A 7,651-nucleotide genomic window follows, 5' to 3' on the forward strand; every position below is an offset into this window, starting at 1 on the left:
AGCAGACCTTGAAAGTCAGCTTATAATAGCTGTGTGCTATGGACTGCCTGTTCCATTGGGAGACATAAAAATAAATCAGAACATTTATATGGAGGTCAGAACAACCTAGTGTGATTCAGCACACAAAGAGCAAGACAGTGCCTATCGAAAGGCTGGACCTGATTACTGGGACTGCTTGTGGCACTCGAGTCTGTGACAAGAAGCCCTGTGTGCTGTCTGGGGTTCCTCTGAGTTCGTTCGAATTAGATGAACCCAGAAGCCTGCTTTGGGTTACTTGGCTATAACATTTTCTCAGACACGAAGCATTGAAAACATGTTCTTGCTTTAATGGCAGCTGAGAAAGAAAAGAAATTTTGTAACATCAGTCTGTACCTGTGTGGTAAGATAATCAGTCGTCATAAAAATGAAGACAGAAGATGTGTGTCACCATGCACATTTTTCCTTTTATCATTAATTTCTTTCTCTTAAACTCATATAAAATGGACACAGAAGAAAACATGGCTTGTTTTTTTTTTTTTTTTTTTTTTTTTTTTTTAGTGCAAATCACTTACTTGTCATCAGGTAAATTCTAATTAGGCTTTTGTTATATTTGTGTGCATACTTATTAATTCAATAATTATATATCTTTAAAGAATGACATTACCCTTATTTACTACATCTACAATGTAAAGCAGAAGAGAGTCAGGCAGGCAGAGAATAGCTAAGCAGCTTTTCCACCAGCAAGATGCACTTCTGATACATAAAACAGTAGAAGCCAGGACAATGTTCCTAATCCTACACTTGATTTATTACATCAAATATTCTTGATATTTATTTCCTCATTTGTGTGAGACACAAGAAGAAGATAATTAATATGATCTTACTTTCTTAAATGCACAAGAAAACAAGTTTGTTCATTTTCACTTGTTCTTGGCTTGTTGAAGCTCAAGAAAAGGATTTTGTCTGTATAGCAAGGGTAACAGACAGGTACAGTTTCACTGACAGTTGAAAATGCCTTCTGTTTTAATCATAGTCATTTGTCCCTACCCAGAAAAATGATGGACATAATAAAAACAAAGGAAGACAAATGAATAAATTACGTCCCGCAGGGGGAGTGGGGGTGGGGGAGGAGAATACAGGGGGAGGGCAGAGAACGAGAGCACTCAACTGCCTGTATTTCAATTACAGGAAAAGCACAATGATCCCCTTGCATGTACATGCAACTAATAATTCCTGATGCTTTGCTCCTCCCACTTCCTCTTCTGCTTTAATACTAAATTGGTCACAATAACAATAATTATCTCTTTCCTGGATTCCAGTCCATTCTCACCAACACATTAGTAAAGCATCTCATCCCTGCCCTATTTACATGCTACCCTCAGTAATAGGGCTCAGACAGATTTCAGTAAAATCTTACATAGTTATTATGCTAGTTCAAAAACTTTTTCATGTCCTTGTGTTTACATATGTACGTGTGTTGCTTTTATGCAAATACTTATAAGTTAGGCACACAGAAGAAGGTACATATTAAGGCTATCCAAGTTTTCTTAAGTATTCAGTAGCAAAACTTAAAGCAAAACTTTTAGGTTGGATATTAGGAAAAACTTTTCTACCGAAAGGGTTGTTAGGCACTGGAATGGGCTGCCCAGGGAAGCAGTTGAGTCACCATCCCTGGAGGTCTTTAAAAGATGTTTAGATGTAGAGCTTGTTGATATGGTTTAGTGGAGGACTGGTTAGTGCTAGGTCAGGGGTTGGACTAGGTGATCTTGGAGGGCTCTTCCAACCTAGACGATTATGTGATTCTGTGAAAAAATTCTTCCTGAATGACAAGACATTTTCATCTTCAAAGGAGTAATTTCCACTCCTCTAGCCTGGACAAATAACAGAAGTTAACCTCCACCTGGGTTTTTCTCCAGCTGCAGAGATACGGTATTCTCTCAGATCTGCAAACAGCGTCCCTAACTGAAGCCATCATGCTGGATAGTAAGATTAATGAGAATATTCATATCTAAACTTCTTATTTCCTCTATGATGTTACATGACTTTCTACTGTTAGCCTTGTATATTAAAAAATAACAATCTGTATATGTGGTTTCAGATGAAGAATGTTTCCTTATATGATATTTGTATACAAGGTGTAGATCAACATAAAGTTTTTATTTTATAGCATATAATAAAAGTTTTAGAAAATGAGAAAGGTAGGTGTGTTTCCTGTTATCTGCTGAAGAATATATTAGTTCTGATTTTTTTTTATTTGTTTTAAGATGATGTATCTCTGCCTTATATTTGCCCTGTGTTTAGAGAAGACTAGATGCTCCACAGAAATTAATGAAAAAGAATACAAGCATAAAGGGAAGACAAACTAACAGAAGCATTTTGATCAACGTTTTTAATTCAAATCAGCTGTAAGAGCTCTTTAGTGAATAAAATATTACTAGAAGTTAAATTCTATGCCTCGTATAGCTTTAGGCTTCCTCATCATATGGATCGTGCAGTCGAAGGAAGTAGACTTTAAACAAAGATTTCTAAAACATTCACACTTTATTAAAAATCCAGAAATAGTAATTATGGTCAAAAAAAACACAAAACAAACAAACAAACAAACAAAAAACAGACCATCTCTATAGAAAACAAAATAATCTAACCAATCTAAAGATATTTTGTAATTTTAAGAGACATACTTTTAGATTGAAATTAGAAGAATCTCTGGAAAACATACGTGTAATCTAAAATGAAAATTTTAGAACAAGATATAGGTACGCTTTGTCCTTCTACACAAGGTACTATTACCTGACAAATTTCATCTACTAATATCCTTTAATTGCCCTCAATGGTACGCACTTTTAAAGCAAGAACAGATGTTATTCAAGGAGCATATAAACCCTTCCTGATTAAAATACATTGGTAGAAGAAGGAAGTAAATATTTTTATGCTTAAAAAAATAAGATTAATTATCAGGAACATTGGACAACATTGTTTTCTGGATACAACAGGAGAAATATAGATTTATAAGGCAGAGAAACAAGAAAAAAAATGTTTCTAACATGGGTGTGAACTGCAGTGTTTTATCTTACAGAACACTGGGCCAAAATTATTTCAGTTTGATTGTAATAAAGTTAAAAAGTCTTCTAGTTTCAAAGCTTTTCATATGAAAATTAGTTTTTACTTAAACCGGTTTCCCATAACAAAAACCTTAAAAGCAGTGATTGTGACCTTGCCTTACAAAAACAACTATGTTCAAAATCCCTGCATTGTAAAGGCAGATGTTTTTTGGTTATCTCTTTGTTTCTATTAGAATTATGTGATGCTTCACACTGGCAGTATTACAGTTTCTTTAAGGCTCTATCAGTTCTGAATTCTTGTGTCTCTGCAACAAACTAGTAATTTTTTTTTTCTCATATCACCGCAGTGTATGCTGCAGTTTGGATGCTTAGAACAAACCCTTGACTGTCACCACCCTTACAAGGTCTGCTTAAGCTGTGAGCTCTGATTTGGATCTAGCCTCTGAGGACAACTTTCCAGTTCACTGCCAACTTTCAAGTCTTTTCTGTGCAGTGTTTACTGTAGGCAGTCTACATGAACTCTGCTTCTTCGTGCATCCCAGTTTTCCCTCCTCTGTAACATATTTTGTACTTAAACTGTGTGGCCCTGTGTTTCAGCAAGTGAACCAGGAGCAATCCCCAACTCCTGGCAGGCTGAAAGCAGCAGACATTTTGCATTGTGCTCAAAAACTACAGTGCACATGGCAGCCTGCTGGTAAAGCACAACACAAAGAAGAAAAGACAAGGCTCAAGCTAACTCCCAAGGTAGCCCTTGGGAGATGTCTGTAGGGACTATTTCTACAGTACTTGTTTTAGCTGATAGAATAAAGAGAAAAAATACACACATAACCTAATGCAAATCTTTTGTGCAGACAAAAAGAAAACAGAACACGGTAAAAGGATGATTTCAGACTTCACTGGTTTTGTCTGTCTGCAAATTCTTAACCCTATGCCTTTTCTGTAGTCTCTTTCTATGCTACACATACATAGCAGGCAGTGCATTCCAAACCCTGCATTTCATAGAAAGTGCTGAATGGACTGACTCAAGAATGCATTTTTTCCTTTTTCTCGGGGCATAATGTTTGCTGCCCATGGAGGTCTTCCACCTGTGCCCAACTTTACAAACTTGAATCATTAATAATAGTTAATAGTTGGGATCACGTACATGAAGACATGCCACATCTGAAAACCTTTTATTGATTTGGGACCTTGTTGCTGGCATTTCTCACTGAAAGGAGAGGGTCAAAAATCTTAGGATTTTGGCTAAAGTCCTTCATACCAATGAATATTCAAGATGCAACTTAAACTGCATATAAATCAATGAGTTTAGCACTCTAATAAAATTCTCGCTGGTCAGAAATGTTACGAACATGCTTTGGAAAGTGTCTATCTCCAGATGGTTAGTAGAAATGGATTTTATTTAATAGCAATCTACTAACATGTAGATTAAAACTACACCAACTAGAAGACTCCAATTCCAGGTCATCTTCAAATTTCTTTCTATGATCTACTGAAATTAAGTACTACCCCCGCAAAAAGCTCAGCCATCTGTGGAAAAACAGGCTTTGTAAGAGAATGCAAGAATGGTCTGTTAGGGATAGTAACTCTGTTAATAATTATCTGACTTGAATTTGCCCGTTTGCATGTTCATGATACAGTTAAAGAACACGATGAAACAGAAATACCCTAAACCTATTTGGCCACTTACGAGCACATTATTATGCAGGCTGTTACGACTCCAGTCAGTGAAACCCCATGCTTTTGACGTTTTCCTTAAGACAAGCCCCAGCTTATATTCCAGTCTCATGAGAGGTCCCAGTTTTCGTAATGACTCACAATGTAACAAAGTCTTTGTGCAATATGGTAACATCAATCATTATGTCTTACCTTTTACCAAGATTATATATTTATGATTAAACCAATTTACTTGTGCAATGCAGCCATATTACAGGAAGGTCTTTGATTCATTATGCAGATTTACGAAAATGCAACCCTTTGAGTTCAGGAAATTGCATACATTTTCTTATTCTAAGAAGAGGCAAAAAGTTTTGACAAGAGTGGGGCCAACAAATGGCTCATGAAAGGGTATTGCATCATCCCTCATGTCACAGAACCCTAGAATGGCTTGGGTTGGAAGGGACCTTATAGATCATCTGACTCCATGTCACACACTGCGCATTGCATTGGGCAGAGCTAATGTAGTGAATGGCATAACGTTTTTCTTAGCACCCTGGTAAATCCTCTTCTGATGATAGTGAGACTGGGTTGAAGAGTTCTCAAGTTCTTCATTGCCTTCAAAAAGAAAAGCCTAATGGGCTTGCTTAGTGGTGGCCATGATCTATTCTGACTGCGGGAGGATTTTACATTCTATCCTCTACATTCACATGATCATTGTACTTGATCTGTGAATTACAACTGATTTGTGCATGATTACAACTGATTTGTGCATGATTAGAAAGGCAGAACCCCTTTCTAAGGATCAAATTTACATAAGTAACACTTTCTAGAAGCATTCTTGTTTGCTAAACAAGAGAAAGGGCATCCAGTACTGCTAGAACGATTTTGAAGTCCATTCCCAGCTGTCCTCTTTCCCTTGAGAGAGTTATGCCAAATAAAGGGTACTTGAAGGAGCAGCAGCCTGCTCCTGGCTGCTGTAGACAAGATTTCCAAATCAAATATGCACATACATGTTGGCATGCTGGTAAAAGGCAGCAGGCCTACCAGCAACAACGAAGAAAAGAGCAGCCTTCTCTCCCAGGCATTTCAGTCAAATTGCTTTTCCCTCTCTCTTTACAGCTCTTCCCACCCCAGATAATCAGCAAACAAAGCCAGTCACAGTCCAAACGTTTGCAAGAACACGGTTAAAAGCACCATCGGGAAACAGAATCAAGGCAGTTGCTAAACATAGGACTGTCCCTGCCCTTCAGAGATGCCAGCTGGCTGGATTCGGACCAGCCTGGCTGGTCTTACGCGTCCCAGATCTGTCAGAGCTATGAGGCACGCACACGTTGCCTCTGCGTGCGCTGTATCCCTGTGCCAGGGCAGGCGGCTTCGGGTTATTTTTTTTTGTTTTCCGACAGACCGGCCAGCCTGCCGCTCTTTCACGCCCCTTTATGTGCCGTGCACCACTGCGATCTCGGGCACTCGCCGCGACGCCCGGGTAGCCCTGCCGCAGGCCGCTGTCGGGCGGGTTGCCCGGCGAAGCGCCGAGGCCCTCGGCCGCCGCGGCAGCGCCCCGGCCGGCGCAGCAGCGCCGCGGAAGGCCCGCAGGGCCGGGCCCAGCTGCCCTTCTCGGGGCCGGGCTCGCAGAACGCAAGGGCGCGGGGCTGCCGGCGGCGGGGCTCGGTCACCGCCCGGCTCCCCCAGTGACGCCAGCTCGGGGCGGGGCGGGGCGGGGCCGGGCCGCCCCTCCTCGCCGCAGGCCCCGCGGGGAGCGGCGTCAAGGTGAGGCCGCGGGCGGCGGCTGGCGAGGCGCCGGGAGCGCGCGGCCGCGGCACGGCCGACAGCGGGCGGCCCGCTCGTTCCCTGCCCCGCAGCACGGGCCGGCCGCCGAACGGGGAGGCTGGTTCGGACGGCGCCCGTGCGGGGGCTCCCCGCGGGCAGCAGCTCCGCCTTCAGCCGGGGGGCGGCTCGGAGCGGCCGCGGCTGAGCCGAGCGCCCCCGCCCCGCCCGGGCCGCCCCGCTCTGCACAGCGCCCCCCGCAGGCGCAGAGCGGGTCGGCCTCCCTCCCTCCCTCGCCCGCCCCCGGGTGCTGCCGCGGCCGCTCTCGCGAGAGCCGGGCACGGGCGGGGCGCAGACGGTGACTGACAGCCGCGGGGGCTCGGCGCTGTCGCCATTGTGCTGCGGGGAGAGGCGGCTGGATCGGCTCGGCTCGGCGCGGCCGCCTGCGGGTCCGGCTCCTCCGGTGACCCTGGGTGCGCCGCCCGCGACAGTGAGTAGGGGCCGGCCGCGGCCTCGGGGGGGGGAGATGGCCCGGCCCGGCCCGGCCCTGGGGGCTCGGCTCGGGCCCGCGCGCCGCCCGGAGCCCGCGGCTCGGGGCCAGGGAACCATTTTGTGTCGGGGCTGGCCCCTGCCGCGCAGAGCGCTTCCGGCGGGAGGGCGCCCCCGCGAGCTCCGCCGCCGCGCCCGGGCCCCGCCGCCCCTCGCCTCCTGGGGGCGCCCCTGCCTCGCGGGGTGGGGGCAGAGCGCTCGGCGCCGCCCTCGGGGCCAGGCCGGGCGCGGCCGCCGGTCCCCGGCCTCCCCCCGCCGGCCGCGGGGCGGCGCCCTGTCGCTGCGCGGGGCCCCGGCTCCGGGGCGGGAGCGGCGCGGGTGCTGGCGGCGGCGTGGGGAGGCGGTCGGCTCTGGCAGGCGTCTCTGTTAATCCGGGGAGGCTGCCGAGGTTCCGCCGATCTTGCGGCGGCGGGTTGGGAAAAAGCCCCGAGCGACGAGCCGCGCGGCCGGAGGAAATTGCCCCCGAGGCCTGCTTGGCTTGTCGGTAGAACGTGCTTCGTGGGTAAAGGTGGGAGAAGGCCGCGCGATCAGGACCTGGGCGACAGTCCTGCCACTGGCTGTGTACTGCGTCAAAGGATACAGAAGCCTGTAGCCGTAAAAACTCAAGTTTTAGCTAGTAGCAGCACCACGTAGTTCAAAGG

At 46.1% G+C, this 7,651-nt stretch overlaps 1 protein-coding gene across 5 annotated transcripts in view; it reads left to right on the plus strand.

The window, feature by feature from the left end:
• Positions 1-6,490: 6,490 nt before the first annotated feature.
• MARCHF7 (membrane associated ring-CH-type finger 7) overlaps positions 6,491-7,651 on the plus strand; it is a 26,934-nt gene continuing 25,773 nt past the window's right edge. For all 5 annotated transcript variants that reach the window (XR_014319539.1, XM_082786024.1, XM_082786027.1 and 2 more), the window contains exon 1: positions 6,491-6,951. The gene's annotated coding sequence lies outside the window, so the exon portion shown is untranslated. The remainder of the gene's footprint in view (positions 6,952-7,651) is intronic.

This window comes from Aythya marila (genome assembly GCF_965140915.1).
Source record: "Aythya marila genome assembly, contig: HAP1_HAP1_SCAFFOLD_361, whole genome shotgun sequence".
Lineage (NCBI taxonomy): Eukaryota > Metazoa > Chordata > Aves > Anseriformes > Anatidae > Aythya > Aythya marila.